The sequence below is a fragment of the Lactuca sativa genome, chromosome 2 (genome assembly GCF_002870075.4).
Source record: "Lactuca sativa cultivar Salinas chromosome 2, Lsat_Salinas_v11, whole genome shotgun sequence".
Taxonomy (NCBI): Eukaryota; Viridiplantae; Streptophyta; class Magnoliopsida; order Asterales; family Asteraceae; genus Lactuca; species Lactuca sativa.
The window spans coordinates 73833373-73852014 of NC_056624.2; the positions used below are offsets into that span (position 1 = coordinate 73833373).

At 40.6% G+C, this 18642-nt stretch overlaps 1 protein-coding gene across 29 annotated transcripts in view; it reads left to right on the forward strand.

Annotated features, from left to right (window-relative positions):
- Positions 1-18642, forward strand: part of LOC111909126 (uncharacterized) — a 116630-nt gene that overhangs the window by 25217 nt on the left and 72771 nt on the right. For 20 of the 29 annotated variants that reach the window (XR_008230187.1, XR_008230189.1, XM_052768359.1 and 17 more), the window contains one exon: positions 17289-17347. The exons of the other annotated variants lie outside the window; for them this stretch is intronic. The gene's annotated coding sequence lies outside the window, so the exon portion shown is untranslated. The remainder of the gene's footprint in view (positions 1-17288; positions 17348-18642) is intronic. 29 annotated transcript variants of the gene reach the window in all.

Sequence of the window (18642 nt, forward strand, 5' to 3'; positions counted from 1 at the left end):
ACTCGCCGAGTAGGTTGAAGATACAAGTGAACTCGACGAGTCCCCCCGTGGACTCGACGAGTCCATTCATTAGACAACAAGATTTTCGACTTTTTTCAACTTTTAAGCACAAATAAAAAGCAAACAAGCTTAGGCTCTGATACCACTGATGGGTTTTGAGCATTCTAACACTTCCTAAGTGTACATGCAACCCTAATAACCTTGGATCTATGTTTGTCTAATTATCATGCAAAGTTGAATTTCCAAGGTTATATTCCTATCTAGCATACATGGGGAACAATTTAACTTGAATAACAGATAGAATAACTTACCTTGTTGTTGCTTGTGTTCCTTGAAACCTTGTGAGCCTAGCACCCCAAGTGTGATGCCTCAAATGCTTCACACAACACCAAATGCTCTTGGAAAAACTTATGAGAGAATACACACTTCTTAAACTCGGCCTAGCCCTCTAGTTTCTTAGTCTAGCCGATTTTGGTGGAGAATATGATTCTTATATAGTGTTGACACATCTAGGGTTACACCATGTAAACCCTAATGTGTCATGACTCTTCATTTCCATGACCCATGGGTTTGTAACTCCCATGGAGCATCCATGGAGCATCCTATGGGTAGAACCCAACTTGATAATCCATGGAGCCTCTTAGCCCACTATACAAGATATGGATGATTTACATAATCAACCCATATATTTAATTAGTTCTCTTTTGACCACTTAATTAATTCTGAATTAATTATTGATCAAACTAATCAAATAATATTATTAATATATTAGAACTTATAATATATTAATAATCTCCAAGTGTTATTTCTCTCATTCAGTCTATCCAATTGCATGGTGCCATGCAACCCAAATGGACCATGCCGGGTCGGGTCAAGTACATACCAGAAATAGTTATGGACTTAGACACCTTATCCAACAGTTTTCCCATTAGCCATTTCTATAGTGAATGGTTCCTTAAGTGTGCGTGGTTTTTGTTTAAATAGGCAAGCAAATTTATGATTCACGAAGCTTCTCTCTGCTCTGCTATCAAATAGTATGCATTCATAAGAGTTATCGAGGAGAAACGTACCAGTCACCACCGTAGGGTCAACAACTGCTTCCCTGTGGCCTAGAGCCTGAACTCTTCCCGCTCCACTGACATTTCTTGCTTTGGGGCAGTCCCTTTTGTAGTGGCCCACCTCACCACATCCGTAGCAAGCCTGGCCCATACCAGCGCCCGGGACTTAGGTGATCGGTCTTGCCGAAGATTTGCAGAAACGGACAATGTCTCCTTTCTTGTTGCAGTTAGAGCACTGCATTTCACGGCAGGGTCCGTTGTAGCGGAAGTTACATTTGTTGCACTTTGGCAAACTTCCAACATACTTCCTTATTGGAGTAGCTGCGGTAGGTTCGATCGCAACATGAACCGCCACGACTCTCTGCTTTTTAGTAGCTCGTTGTTTCTTCTTGTCATCCCAGAACTTCCGCTTATTGTTAGCGGGTTTGGAGGGTTCTGAGATGGCCAGGGTTGTTGTTGATGATGGGGATTGGACTCCATGATCGATGAGTCGTTGTGCCAATCGTTTGGCACTGTCGAAGGTAGCAGGGTGTGAAGCTAAGGCATTTCCCTGATACGGAGGCACCAGCCCCCAGATGTACCTCTTGATCTTTTTCCTTTAGGTGGGAACCATGTTGGGACAGAGGGCCACCGGTTCACTGAAACTGGTGGTATACACGACTATGTTGGAGCCCCTAATGGTTAGGCTCCACAGCTCCTATTCCAATTTATGGATCTCGCCCCTCGGGCAGTACTCCTCAATCATGAGGTCTTTCATAGTTTCCCAGCCCATGTCGTTTGCCACTACAAGAGTGAGTGACTTGACATGGCTGTTCGACCATGTCAGGGCTTTCTCCTCACAGGTGCAAGCGGCAAACTTGACCTTATTTGCGGCAGGGCAGGAACAAATTTCGAAGACCGAATCCGTCTTCTCGAACCATTGCGAGAGGGCAATGACTCCGTCAGTCCCCTTGAAGGACTTTGGCTTGCAGTTAGTGAAGTCCTTGTAGGAGCACTCTCTCGAGCGCACAAGGAGTTCACCTTGAGTAGAGTTAACAGGACTTCCACCTCTGCTGGCATCAGTGGAGTGATATTGAGCCATGGTAGTTGCCACTGCCGCAGCTACTACAGCATTCAGAGCTGCGGTATCGATTGCCGAAGGAGGTGGTGATGGAGGAGGTGGAGGATTATGCCTTGTTGGTTTGCGAGGAGGCATCTTTCAACTATAAGTTTATAAAGATGAATGGAATAGTTAGAGTCAATTGTAAGCATAATGAGAGTGTTCCATGGGCTAAATCGCCACAGTCCAATAGTTGAATGAGTGTACATTTTGAAATATCAGTATAGCAGAAGAGTAGGAAAAACACAAGAGTGCAAATTTTTCCAACATATTAGATAAATGCCAATATTACTGGTATTACTGATGTAAACGAGTTCGGGAAAAACGACATAACAGTAGGTCTTACATCAAACCATATGAGGGAATATGTTTGATAGCTTAGTAGACCAGATAGTGTACTGAAAGATAGGAATATTTTACAGACAAGTGCTTCATAGAGCACAAATACGAAAGGCTATTCCTTAATCAAAAGAAAAGATGTGCTAGACATCTTTTAACAGCGATGGGAATTCCTCGGGCGAACCCTAAGGTCTTCCATCTGACGGACCACTTCTTGGAGGTGTCGTTCATGAGCCCTCTGGCGAACTCCAAGTTCTGTGACTTCAGCTCAGGAGGCAGCTAGCTGTTGCTGCAGAGTCTCATTAGTCCTTCTGGTCCTTTCCATCGCCACTTCGAGATGGCGAATGCGGACCGTGTTGACACCAGTGTTGGCATCAATCTCCACTACTCGGCCGATGGCTACTCGACTTTGCTCCACATTCCGAGCAATTCTACGGGCCATGATGGGTAGGGCTCGATCAGCCGAGCCACCCTCGCTTATGTTTTAGAAGCTTCGGTCCCCGTTGTAGGGTAAGGGTTGACCATGTTCGTCGCTCCAGCGATTCAAGTTTGTTGCCCACAAGAGTGTGGGTCCCTGAAATGTTGGTCGGGGGTTGTTAATTGGGGCTTGACCTACTTGAGGTAAGTTGTTGACTTCGGGCTCGGAGTCAGATCCATCCGAGAAGCCTTCAGTGTGATGATCATCCAAAGGTATTTGATGCTCATCATCAGACTTTGCTTCAAGCCATCCAGCATTGCCGTGGGGTGGAAAGTACGGGTCGCCATAATGATGGAATCCAGCCATGATATCTACGCGAGAAAAGGGGTATAAGAATCTTATATAAATAGACTTACTACTTAAGATAATTATTAGATGATCTTTATCAGTTATGTCAATACTTGTGTAGTGTATACCAGTTATATGAAATCGAAGTAGGATAGACCTTCGAATAAGTGACCCTAACTCCAAATCCACAACCAAACAAGGACAGGAAGTGAAGCAAAGTGTGACAACCCAAGTTGTCCCGTTACATTTCCCCGTTACCGTTAACGGAATATTCCACTGTATAAAAGTTCCGTTAATTAGAAGGCATCAATTTAATAAACATTCCATTTGATTACCTTTAACATGCCGTTAAGTCGTGATAAAAGGAAATAAAAATACAGGACACACATTTTCATTCATTTAGAAAATGTCAAGTTTTATTATTACGACCACTAAATCGGGTGCGACCAAAAGCCCCGTTTAACGGCAGTATCGGGTAAAATTCCACGGAGCCCCGACTGTGAAACCTATATATGGGTGAGTGGAGTCAAATGGGAGACTTTTTACACTCTCTCTCTATACTCTCTCTCTAGACCCGTTTTCGCTCCGAATTCGCAACCAAACGCTTCCAATTTGTAAGTCCGCTTACCCTAACTTATTCTAAGCGTATTGATTTATGTTTAAAGCCCAAAAATCATCCAAGAAGGCATAAGATAAGGAGTTTACGGCCCAGGAACATTCTAGGGCCGTAAACCCCTAAAAAGGTTCTAAAAATGCCTTTAAACTTGTCCGTAAGCTTGGAAATAATTATGGGATATAGCCTAGGGGTGTTTAAACATTAAAATGCATGATTTTAGGACTCAAACAAGAGTTTACAGCCCAAGCACAAGCTTAGGCCGTAAACTCCTCAAAATCATGTCAAAAGTGCCCCAAAACACTCCCAAACTCATCCTAGGGCTTATTACATAATTTAGGGACTTATCCTCTTGAGTTTAGACCCTTGAAACACACCAAAATGAATTAAAGAAAAGAGTTTACGGCCCATGAATAGTCAAGGCCGTAAACTCCGAAAAATCATGCTCAAAGGTGTGATTTTGCCCCCCTAATGACCTTAGACATTTACCATAAACTACTAGGAGGGGATCTAAGGACTTAAACCCAAGAAAATGAGACATTTCTTGGAGTTTACGGCCCAAGCATTATCTAGGCCGTAAACTCCCCAAAACCCCCTCAAATGTTGGTTTTAATCCTCCAAAATAGCATCACACTTCATTATAAATCACTAGAAAGGCATTAGAGGCTTAAAACTTCACTAAACTCAAAGATTGAGAGTTTACGGCCGTAAACTCCCTTGGGAGAGTTCCTAGGCTGTAAACTCCTATAAAGTACCCTTAGAAGCCTCAAATCCAATCATGCCTTTGAGGAAAAGTGCTTAGAATAATTCTATGAACAAGCTAGAAGCATCAAACACCCAAGAAATTGACCTTGGGAGTTTACGGCCGTAAACTCCCTTAGGTTGGGCCGTAAACTCCTTGTTTGGTCCATTTTGGTGTTTTAAATCCATTTACACACTTGATATGTGAGTATAGCAAAGTCCCACAACTAATAGGAGACCCTTAGCACCCTTAAACGCTACCCGGGACCCTAAACACTCAACCAAAAGTGTTTTCCACTCCTTTGAGTGTGTATAACTGTTTAATTAGTATATTATATGCTAATTGTATGTGAAAATATGTTATCATATGTTAAAATAGGTCCTTGTGTGTGTTAAAGTCCTTGCGTGACCCCGAACGCCCAAACGGCACTTCCGTCGGACCTACTTACACCAGGTGAGTTCATACCCCTGAATGAACCTTTTAAATGCTTTCAAATGTTTTATAGGGGGGGGGGGATTACAAGTTAAACATGCCAGTTATCATATCAATCACATGTGATTGATAACCCGCATGCACTAGATTTTTGCCAATATACACTGTTTTTACGGAGTTGGACGTTATAACGCTTTTCAGTTGTTTTAAAACTCTTACTTATACCTTTTAAACTAAATTCATTCTAAACTGGTTGGTGAAAGATTTTCCAAGATTTTCAAACATATTTTACAAAAGAATACAATGTGTGAAATTTTCTATTCGTAAAGGCTTTTCATTAAGATTCCTTTTCACGCATATACTTACTTTAAGTTACTGCCACTTCGCTTATACTTATTTTATACTCTTACTCAGTAATGCTTTCACTTCCTGAAGTCACTTATACCTGATGACACTTATACTTATTCACACTCTTACTTAGTGATACGAGTCTACTTCACTTATACTTGATACGCTCTTCCTTCGCTTGTGGTCATCTCCACTTCGCGATGCGCTTATACTCATTCGACACATATACTTCACTTGTGACCGCTCTTACTTCACTTAGTGCCGTCTCTACTTCGCGATGCGCTTATACTTATTCGACACTTATACTTCACTTGTGACCACTCTTACTTCACTTGTTAGACACTCCTACTTCACGAGAATCACTTTTACTTGATACCCACTCGAGCATAGTTAGATGTATGTCTGTGCTTGTATAGAAGCATATAAATAATGGTTGAAGGACTTAGGAAGGTTTGCCCGCCCTATTTCCTTTTCTTCGTTGAGATGTGGTCTGGTGGGATCGGATATCCATCCGAAGGTCGTTTGATTCATTAGTTATATACTATGTATACAAGCTTAGACATATGGGTTACTTCAGTCAATTCAGTTAAGAGTCTCTACCTCTATTTTATACTTTCATTAGCAACCCACTATTGGGAAGTCTCTACCTCTATTTCAGCACTTTCATTAGAAACCCACTATTTGGGATGCATCTTCAGGACACGACCTTCTCCGTCGTCTAGTTGGTAACCAGAGTCTCCTGTAGGGAGAGCGGACATTGTGTGTATAGATCTATACGGGATTGACAACCCCGCACCCTGACTGCTAGCTACAGTCCACGGCCCACCAAGCCAAGGGGTGACAAATGTCACATTCTATAGATGCTTGTAGGGCGTCTGGAACTCTAGTCAGTATGGTTACGAGTATCCTGGGTTGCCTTATAATTCATGGCTTTAAGGTAACGGCATGTCGTCAGCAATTTACACTGTATGATGATGTCACTTCTCAGGTTCACACTGTTACGACCTTGCTAGCTGTATCTTTCATTTGATACTGTCTGGGGTCTATAGTCTCTGTTTCGACCTTGCTAGCTGTATCTTTCATTTGATACTGTCTGGGGTCTATAGTCTCTGTTTCGACCTTGCTAGCTGTATCTTTCATTTGATACTGTCTGGGGTCTGTAGTCTTTGTTCTGACCTTGTGAGAGATACCTTTCATTTGGTATCGTCTTCGGTCTATATTCGCTGTTTTAGACCTTACCCGCCGTACCTTTCATTTGGTACCTTCTGGGGTCTATGTCTCCCCTTTGTTAGACTGAACCAGGCGTGTCGTCAGTTCGATACCCTCCTGGAGTCTATGATTCTTTGCCTTAGTCAGCAGTCCTCACTGCTGAGGCATATGTTATTCCCTGACGTCTCCTGCCTTCTTTAATAATCAAATTCAGTATTTGATAATAATAGCAATTAAGGGAAAACTAACTCTTACCACAATGCACTGAAACAGTCTTGGTAGAAGGCTGCCTTATTAAAAGAAAATATAGGATTTTCTGGAAAGGACACTGAAGCGCTGAAAACACTTAAACTACTACTTATTAAAGTTATTTGACTAAATGACACTAAATACTTATGAACTCACCAGCATTTGTAAAAATGCTGATACTCGCTTTTCAAATAACTTGTAATCTCAGGTCAGCAATTAGACAGGTACATCCCCGGAGCTGCTGATGAAGATGGCTTAAGTACCTTGCTGCACTTTATATAAGTTGCTTGTATTACTTTGATACTATGTAATGTAACCATGTAAAATTATTCTATTAATGCAATGTTTTGTTGTACTTTGATTACTATATGCATGTGTTGTGATACTTGACATGACGTCATCCACCCCAGAACGTTTCCGCCGTCCCGGTTTTGGGGTGTGACAGATTGGTATCAGAGCATTGTTTATAGTGAGCTAAGTATATCAATTCATAAAAGATATACAGCCTATAAATACAATGGGATAGAACACTCTGACCAAGAATTATACTTTAAAATATAACCATATTTTACCAAAGTATAATGACATCCAGAAATCTAAACACTCGAACAAAAGTATCATAAGAAGGACAATAATAAAAGTCTTCGGATGTTGAGCACTACCGTCAAACCTGGGCAGTTATGTAATCGTAAGCTGGGATAAATGTAACCTGATCAACTACATTTATCCGAGATGCGATGAACGTGTGCTCGGGAGTGATAGTGGTGTACAACAGGTCTGAAACTTACCAACTAGGAATGCTAGAGCCAAACATAAAGTTAAAATACTATAGGAGTATTTTAGAACGCTAAAAGATCCACACTAATCCCAGAATCATAATCAGAAGATAAGACTCAATCAAGAATTAAAATACCATGGGGGTATTTTAGAATCTATAAACAACCTTGCGTGAATAACTAAAAAGATCCTTGTTGATATACCTACAACTACAGAGGGTATACTTCGAAGATTTTATATAATAAGGATCCCATAGGCTAAGAATGTGTGGTTTCGCTCTGTTTTCTTTTCCTCGTTGGGATGTGGTCCTAGAGTAGTATCACATATTCGAAGGCCTATCGGATCTAAGCTATATAGGATTTGTATACCCTGTGTAATCGTAGCAGGACTCGATATGGATCATACAGTGAAATGTTAATAATCCCTTAGGATTCTTTAGACATTTCCATTCTCGCGCGAACCCTATAGAAAACCCTACCCACTTCAGTGCTTGACAGAAGAGTTGATTACGACCCCGAGGAGATTCATTGAGAAGATTCCCTGTTTGGAAATGAATGAACTGGGTCGAGACTATTGAATGCAGCAAGTGCCCATATTCTCTTAGGGACAGTGGTGAGAGATTCGCCTAAACTTCGGAGATTCCCAGTCACCCATCCTGAAGTGATGACACCCACAGTTGGAATCAGAAGGAAGGCGGAGTAGAAATTCGATATGTCCATATGAGAAGAGAACCCTAGGAAACTACCCCAAAGGAAGCCAACGCCGATTCTAGTCAAAGATACGAGGCAGACCGAGGGAGCCAGTGCATGGAAACCCGGGAATTGTCTTTTCCTCGTGTTCGTCACACTAATAAACCCTTAAAATAATGCAATTAGGTGAGTTAGTGGCTACACTAATCACGCTATGTGTTAGGTAAATCGTCGTTTCCCGTTGCCAGATACACGATTAGGGCGGATCCCCACACCTTTATTGAGAGTGCTTAGCCATAAATTTTCATGAGCCTCTCTTTCCATGATTTCGTTCCGAACCGTTCTCAATTCTCCCCAGGCCGGAGAGTGAAACCTTTCCAAGTATAAAGGTAACTTAGTAGGAACGAATCGCATCTTATGGCCTTTTCCGATACTCATACTCTTACCTTGATTACCAGGACTACATCATAGGGATGTAGGTCGACACTCAGACAACCAGTACCCGAGGCAAGGGAAAAATTTATGCCCAATACGTTCAAGACAGAAATGTCTAGGGTTAGCCATCGACTCTCATTACCTTGTATTCTTTTCCGTGAAGGAAAACCATGCCACCGAAGAAGCGTAACCAGCCCTCAAGCAAGAAACCTACTCTCTTATTCGATGAAGCTACGTTCCAAGCTGTAGTCTCAGCAACCGTAGCAGCTGTCATGGCTCACCTGAATGCTAACACCGCCAATGTTAGGAAGGGCCCTGTCGGGATTTCCAATCCTGGCGATAGACAGCAGCAGCCAACACTTCCACACTCAGCCACCCAAGAACCTCCACTGAACCCACTAAAGAGAAAACTCAAGATAGAGGAGGGAAGTACCTCGGCTCCAGGATCTTCCGAAGGGCAACGAGCTGAGGCAGTCGATACCCCTATAAATCCTTCCCTCCCGACCTTAAGAAGACCATACCTAGGAGACCTTCCCCACTGCAGCAAGTGCAGCTACCATCATCATGGTACCAGCCGGGAACTCTATTGTGCTAGGTGCCACATGTTGGGGCATACTGCTCGTGTCTGCAGAACCCCGGTTGAGTTCATTTCACCAACCACCAATGTGGCGACCCGTATAGTTTGCCACCTATGTGGTAAAATGGGACACTTTAAGAGGGACTGCCCAACTGAAGAGAAAGACAAAGACACAGAAGGATCCTGACACTACTGCTTAGGAAGAAGCAGCAAGGAAACTCGTTAGATTTTTGGTACGTCTCTCGATCCCGAATAACTAAGCTAAGAACAATAAAAGACTAATTGAAGTATAAATTCTTTCCAGTAAGGCGAAAGTCGCAGCACTATTATAAAATTTAAAATTCATTAGGTAAAACTATGATGGCTAAACATATACGTTACGGCCATGTATATTTGAGATGGACAGACCTAGAGTGAGCGAATGCCGCCTCATTTCCTGTTCCTCGTTTGGTTGTGGATTTAGGGCGGGGTCGCTCAGTCAACAGTCCTCCCCACCTTAAATATACATGACTAGTATATGTGAGGCGATTGTAGAAATGCCTCGTGAGAATCCATTCAAGAAAAGATACTCTATTCGGAAGCACTCAGAACTCTCTATAGTTCCGCGTCGACTCTAATCGGTCCAAGTATCCGCAGTAGTGATACATAGGACGAAACCCTGAGATGCCTAGAACTTGTGTGCCTGTTCGGCACATGACTCTATCGATCTTCACTTTATATCATGTCGAAGTGTGCCAACTTCGACGACTCTATTGATCATGGTTTGACTTCGTGCAACCATGTGTACATTCTTAGTGCTGTGAGCTTTCTCCATAGCCATATCGGCAAATAAAGGTTCCTCCGAACCCGAACCTAACACAAATAATCGCATCTAATGCAATCCGTCAATCGTCCCTCTTATCTCAAACCTTCCGAAGTACTCAAGTGAGGGTACCCCACGCCGTCGATCGACCCCTCGTAGTCAAATGAACACCAAAGTGAAAGGCACTGCAAATACCTCAGAAAACGACAACCATCCGAGGCATACCCCGTAGATTCCCCTAGGTGACCCTCCTCACCTCACACATCAGGTTCGTGAACCCAGAGAATAGAACTCATGAGGCTGACCACTATAACCAGGTATACTGCTGGCATCCATCAAGTATTGGCAGTTAAGCCAATCATGAACTCTACCACGAACCTCTTCGCAAAACGCTTTCACCCTATTTCATAACATAGGAGCCGGAGTCGAGAGAAACACTGCGGGATGAACTAGTAAAGTCCCGAGTGATGAAGAACCTATACCCACTAGATTTGACTTAAGCCGAGAAAACTTAGAACCTTCGGAAGAGTAGTTGCAACTGATGCTCTAACTACTTAGGCACCTTGTCCACCCAGTTATAGACAAGTGGTGCTTATCATCCTCCACCCTCTCGCAAGGAGGAAATCGTCGTCGCCCTATAGACGATGAATTATATTTTCTGAAGTAAACACTAGGATACCGAGAACCACAGGATAACCTTCGCAGTCAAGAATACTTGGTCAAGTGTGAAGGTAGCTGCGTTAAATCTCATGACCCGGATCCCGAAGAGATTATAGACTCGACACCAGCCTTGGTGTTAGTCGAGGGGTTATGCAAGAGCACGCACTCTCCACACTAGAATAAACCACAGTCTTAGAGATTCCTTGGGCTAATAGGTGTTCCACGAATACTATCTCAAGCAGAGATAGTAGAACCACCTCCCGAGATAGTCCAACACTCGTCTGGAGAAACCTTATCTCCCCGACCCCCAGAGTTTCCGTATCTCAAGGTTCGTTAGTGCAGGTCCATTTTGCACAATGCTTGAGATGGACACTCTACAGCAAACCGATAACCATAGTCACGCAACCCACTCAACGATCTAGAAAGCCTCTATTAGCCAGTTGGTAGAAAACACGAAACTGAAGACCACTTGAGATTCCTAAGAACCAACTCGAAGGACTACACTACCAGTACGAGAGTGAACGTTAGGAACTTCGGAATGGCGATCACGCCAGTGATGATCTTGCCATAGAAGTACACTATGTTCTAAGTACTGAAAGGCTCTACCCTTCCGAGAGCATAGGACCATCCGAGAATACTCATGGAGACATGGTCCAACCCTTTTCAGGACGCTCCTACCTTCGGATATGCCACAAGATTCACACCCGATCGACCCACTTCTTAGACTTGATATGTGATTTCCCGACAACACCCTTCGTTCCTCACTCACCTTGATAGAATCCATCGAGAACCCTGACTTCATAGATACACCAGTTGGAACCCGCTAGCTACACTAGACGGAATGCGCATCCCGTATGTGAAGGTCTGTGAGAATGACAAACACAGACTAGAAATCACTTGGGAATGCGAGGGCAACCGTATAGGAAGTACTCCCTTACCTCCACTCGGAAATTCATACCTACTTCCTTGCCAAGACCTGAATTTCGGGACGAAATTCCCTCTAACGGGGGGATGATGTGACAACCCAAGTTGTCCCGTTACATTTCCCCGTTACCGTTAACGGAATATTCCACTGTATAAAAGTTCCGTTATTTAGAGGGCATCAATTTAATAAACATTCCATTTGATTACCTTTAACATGCCGTTAAGTCGTGATAAAAGGAAATAAAAACACAGGACACACATTTTCATTCATTTAGAAAATGTCAAGTTTTATTATTACGACCACTAAATCGGGTGCGACCAAAAGCCCCGTTTAACGGCAGTATCGGGTAAAATTCCACGGAGCCCCGACTGTGAAACCTATATATGGGTGAGTGGAGTCAAATGGGAGACTTTTTACACTCTCTCTCTATACTCTCTCTCTCTAGACCCGTTTTCGCTCCGAATTCGCAACCAAACGCTTCCAATTTGTAAGTCCGCTTACCCTAACTTATTCTAAGCGTATTGATTTATGTTTAAAGCCCAAAAATCATCCAAGAAGGCATAAGATAAGGAGTTTACGGCCCATGAACATTCTAGGGCCGTAAACCCCTAAAAAGGTGCTAAAAATGCCTTTAAACTTGTCCATAAGCTTGGAAATAATTATGGGATATATCCTAGGGGTGTTTAAACATTAAAATGCATGATTTTAGGACTCAAACAAGAGTTTACGGCCCAAGCACAAGCTTAGGCCGTAAACTCCTCAAAATCATGTCAAAAGTGCCCCAAAACACTCCCAAACTCATCCTAGGGCTTATTACATAATTTAGGGACTTATCCTCTTGAGTTTAGACCCTTGAAACACTCCAAAATGAATTAAAGAAAAGAGTTTACGGCCCATGAATAGTCAAGGCCGTAAACTCCCAAAAATCATGCTCAAAGGTGTGATTTTTCCCCCCTAATGACCTTAGACATTTACCATAAACTACTAGGAGGGGATCTAAGGACTTAAACCCAAGAAAATGAGACATTTCTTGGAGTTTACGGCACAAGCATTATCTAGGCCGTAAACTCCCCAAAACCCCCTCAAATGTTGGTTTTAATCCTCCAAAATAGCATCACACTTCATTATAAATCACTAGAAAGGCATTAGAGGCTTAAAACTTCACTAAACTCAAAGATTGAGAGTTTACGGCCGTAAACTCCCTTGGGAGAGTTCCTAGGCTGTAAACTCCTATAAAGTACCCTTAGAAGCCTCAAATCCAATCATGCCTTTGAGGAAAAGTGCTTAGAATAATTCTATGAACAAGCTAGAAGCATCAAACACCCAAGAAATTGACCTTGGGAGTTTACGGCCGTAAACTCCCTTAGGTTGGGCCGTAAACTCCTTGTTTGGTCCATTTTGGTGTTTTAAATCCATTTACACACTTGATATGTGAGTATAGCAAAGTCCCACAACTAATAGGAGACCCTTAGCACCCTTAAACGCTACCCGGGACCCTAAACACTCAACCAAAAGTGTTTTCCACTCCTTTGAGTGTGTATAACTGTTTAATTAGTATATTATATGCTAATTGTATGTGAAAATATGTTATCATATGTTAAAATAGGTCCTTGTGTGTGTTAAAGTCCTTGCGTGACCCCGAACGCCCAAACGGCACTTCCGTCGGACCTACTTACACCAGGTGAGTTCATACCCCTGAATGAACCTTTTAAATGCTTTCAAATGTTTTATAGGGGGGGGATTACAAGTTAAACATGCCAGTTATCATATCAATCACATGTGATTGATAACCCGCATGCACTAGATTTTTGCCAATATACACTGTTTTTACGGAGTTGGACGTTATAACGCTTTTCAGTTGTTTTAAAACTCTTACTTATACCTTTTAAACTAAATTCATTCTAAACTGGTTGGTGAAAGATTTTCCAAGATTTTCAAACATATTTTACAAAAGAATACAATGTGTGAAATTTTCTATTCGTAAAGGCTTTTCATTAAGATTCCTTTTCACGCATATACTTACTTTAAGTTACTGCCACTTCGCTTATACTTATTTTATACTCTTACTCAGTAATGCTTTCACTTATGCCTGAAGTCACTTATACCTGATGACACTTATACTTATTCACACTCTTACTTAGTGATACGAGTCTACTTCACTTATACTTGATACGCTCTTCCTTCGCTTGTGGTCATCTCCACTTCGCGATGCGCTTATACTCATTCGACACATATACTTCACTTGTGACCGCTCTTACTTCACTTAGTGCCGTCTCTACTTCGCGATGCGCTTATACTTATTCGACACTTATACTTCACTTGTGACCACTCTTACTTCACTTGTTAGACACTCCTACTTCACGAGAATCACTTTTACTTGATACCCACTCGAGCATAGTTAGATGTATGTCTGTGCTTGTATAGAAGCATATAAATAATGGTTGAAGGACTTAGGAAGGTTTGCCCGCCCTATTTCCTTTTCTTCGTTGAGATGTGGTCTGGTGGGATCGGATATCCATCCGAAGGTCGTTTGATTCATTAGTTATATACTATGTATACAAGCTTAGACATATGGGTTACTTCAGTCAATTCAGTTAAGAGTCTCTACCTCTATTTTATACTTTCATTAGCAACCCACTATTGGGAAGTCTCTACCTCTATTTCAGCACTTTCATTAGAAACCCACTATTTGGGATGCATCTTCAGGACACGACCTTCTCCGTCGTCTAGTTGGTAACCAGAGTCTCCTGTAGGGAGAGCGGACATTGTGTGTATAGATCTATACGGGATTGACAACCCCGCACCCTGACTGCTAGCTACAGTCCACGGCCCACCAAGCCAAGGGGTGACAAATGTCACATTCTATAGATGCTTGTAGGGCGTCTGGAACTCTAGTCAGTATGGTTACGAGTATCCTGGGTTGCCTTATAATTCATGGCTTTAAGGTAACGGCATGTCGTCAGCAATTTACACTGTATGATGATGTCACTTCTCAGGTTCACACTGTTACGACCTTGCTAGCTGTATCTTTCATTTGATACTGTCTGGGGTCTATAGTCTCTGTTTCGACCTTGCTAGCTGTATCTTTCATTTGATACTGTCTGGGGTCTATAGTCTCTGTTTCGACCTTGCTAGCTGTATCTTTCATTTGATATTGTCTGGGGTCTGTAGTCTTTGTTCTGACCTTGTGAGAGATACCTTTCATTTGGTATCGTCTTCGGTCTATATTCGCTGTTTTAGACCTTACCCGCCGTACCTTTCATTTGGTACCTTCTGGGGTCTATGTCTCCCCTTTGTTAGACTGAACCAGGCGTGTCGTCAGTTCGATACCCTCCTGGAGCCTATGATTCTTTGCCTTAGTCAGCAGTCCTCACTGCTGAGGCATATGTTATTCCCTGACGTCTCCTGCCTTCTTTAATAATCAAATTCAGTATTTGATAATAATAGCAATTAAGGGAAAACTAACTCTTACCACAATGCACTGAAACAGTCTTGGTAGAAGGCTGCCTTATTAAAAGAAAATATAGGATTTTCTGGAAAGGACACTGAAGCGCTGAAAACACTTAAACTACTACTTATTAAAGTTATTTGACTAAATGACACTAAATACTTATGAACTCACCAGCATTTGTAAAAATGCTGATACTCACTTTTCAAATAACTTGTAATCTCAAGTCAGCAATTAGATAGGTACATCCCCGGAGCTGCTGATGAAGATGGCTTAAGTACCTTGCTGCACTTTATATAAGTTGCTTGTATTACTTTGATACTATGTAATGTAACCATGTAAAATTATTCTATTAATGCAATGTTTTGTTGTACTTTGATTACTATATGCATGTGTTGTGATACTTGACATGACGTCATCCACCCCAGAACGTTTCCGCCGTCCCGGTTTTGGGGTGTGACACAAAGATCACAGATTCTGAGTCTAAAACACCTGAATTTCATATAACCTTTGCGTATCCACTTAACGACTATTGACCCACTTGATAGAGACCTTTTTAGTTCTCATATATGTGATTATAGTAACACAAAATACTCCTATAGTATTTTAAACTTATGTTCTGTTCTAGTGCTTTCATTGTAGTAGTGTTGGTAAGTTTTTTTTAGACTTGTTGCCATATCACAACCATTGTATGGCATATGCTAATCACTCCTCGGACCACCATAGTTGATCAGACTATGCCACTCCCAGGACTGACCATACATCCCCGAGCTTGCCTGTGATATTCAACAATCGTAATACTTTTGTATTTGTCATTGTGACACTCGTTTTAGTATGAATGCAGACTTGTATAATTAGTTAAATATTTTATTATTTAAAAGTATAGACTCTTGGTCAGAGTGTTTTAGTCCCATTGTGTTTATAGTTAGTATATCTTTTATGGGTTGATATACTTAATTCACTATAAACAATGCTCTAATACCAATCTGTCACACCTTAAAACCGAGAACGGCGGAAACGTTTTGGGACGGAGGACGTCATGTATAGTATCACAACACAGTATAATAGTAAACAAGTAAACAACATCATCCATTGGATTAAATATATAATTTAATACAAGTGTGTTCTGTAGTATATAAGACACCAAAACATAAATCAAAATATAAGATGAGTCTTGAATGTGCTCCATCTTCTCAAAAGCTGGCATCGGTACCTGTCTACTGATGACCTGAGAATACAAGTTATTTTGAAAGAATTTATCAGCATTAAACCTGGTGAATTCATAAGTATTTAGTGTCAATGTTTGTATCAAAGTGTTTGAATCGTTATTTGAAGTACAAGTTTGTAAACGTTTGTAGTAAAAGTATGTGAATGTTTGTAAGTGTTTGTAACTCCTAGAAAATCCTATATTTTCTACTAAAAGTAGCCTTCTACCAAGGCACAACTGTTTTGTATGTTCGTTTCTTGTAAAAGTGTGTAATTTTCCTAAGTGTAACTATCATTATCAAAATATAGTTTATACATTAATGTTTAAGTGAAGTAATCACCAAATAAATGTAAAGGGTAAATTAATGTAGTAATGTAGTGTTGTATTATAGGAACTACTTATGTACTAACTACCTTAAACCGGATTTATATCAAGGTATTATGTGATTAATTGTACCATACTATCGACTGGAAAACACGACAATGTAAGTCGTCAAAAGGTATGGCATTTGGCACCCGCAGACCTGCAGGTCCTGCTGTAGCTAGCAGCAAGGTGTAGGATAGTCAATCTAGTATAGATCTATACGCAAACTCACGCTCTCCCTCCAGGAGACTCTAGTTACAACTCGGGCCATGACAATGAAGGCATGCTCCGATACAATGGATCACATTTATGTTATCGTATACTTGTATATGGTCTCATTATAGTATAGTTGTATATGTTATCATCATAGTATAGTTGTATATGTTCTCATCATAGTATAGTTGTATATGTTCTCATAGTAATAAGTAATGACTCATGAATGAAATGATTCTTGTATGCTTCATTGAACTAGAAGTAGTAAGTAGTATAACTCTAAACTATACCTATTATAGTTTATTAGTAAACTTGTTTGTATGATTGAAACCAACAGGGAAAGCAACCACACAGACCAACGGATGACACAGGCTGGCTTGAATAGTTTTGATCTATGTAAGTATAACACCCACTCCAAAACACTTATTGATTAATAAGTTTTCTCTTTACAAATTTTACATCTATTCCCGTCTCATTAAAAAACTCGCACACTACCCAAACTGGTATCAAAGCCTTGTTAAAAATGGCATTACATTATAATAAAACACTTTACAATGAAGTTTTTGAAGGAATTCGTAATATCAAGGTTGAAATTTATCATCATAAAGAAATAATATTCAATAATAAGAAAAATTTAGTGCATATAAATTTCAGAATTACAAGCACAAAATAAACATACTCACGAATATATACCAACCATGGTTACTATACGTAAGTATCTCCTTCATAAGCAAAAAATACATCAAGAACACCTTGATAAAGCTTTAAACTCAATTTCAGAAGTCAGAAAAAGGGTTTTAACTTGTTAACAATTCTTAAAATGAATAAAGAAATTTTCAACAACTCTGAAGAAAATAATTCAGAAGAAAAACAAATCTTAACTTATGTTGAAGATGAAGACGGCTTTCATGCAAACCTTTTAATAAAACAATACCTTCTCTCTCGAGTTAAGAAAACAGATTTAAAAATAAAGAAAGAAAACATTTTCAAAAATGTTCCTTCTAAACTTAGTATTTTAAACCCTCTCAAGAGGAAAAATGAAATTTTCTACTTTGTTAGTACTAAAGAAATGTATGTAGACATAAAAGACACAATAGGAGCTGTTTTTCTACCCCTTTTGACTAAGGAGCAAATAAACAATAACTTGAAAAGTATTCCAGTTGAGATTAGATCAAAAATAAGAATGGTCCATATCGGAGCTGTAAAATTTTTGATAAAATCTCAATTCCAAGCAGGAATAAATTCTCCCATAAAAATGGCCTTAATTGACAACAAAATCACTGACCGACAGGACTGCATCTTAGGTGCTGCTAAAGGAAACCTTGCTTACCAAAAGTTTATGTTTTCAGTCTATCCAAAGTTTACTCTGGATTTGAAATCTGCAAATATAGATAAAACCTTATCTTTTATACATCACCTTGAGAGAAGTGACCTTATGAGTCCAGGTGATAAACCATTTACTATAACCTATCTCATAGGATATGCCCTGACCAATAGTCACCATAGCGTAGACTACAAGAAAGACGAGTACATCGAACTTGACGACGTCTTCTCAGAAATTGGCCATGTCAAAGATAAGCAATTCTGCGACATAAATCCTCAAGAAAACTCTTGGGTTTTAAACATAGCTAGAAATAAAAAAGCTCTAGGAGAAACTCTTAGACCAAGAATTTCTATGGATTCACTCCATG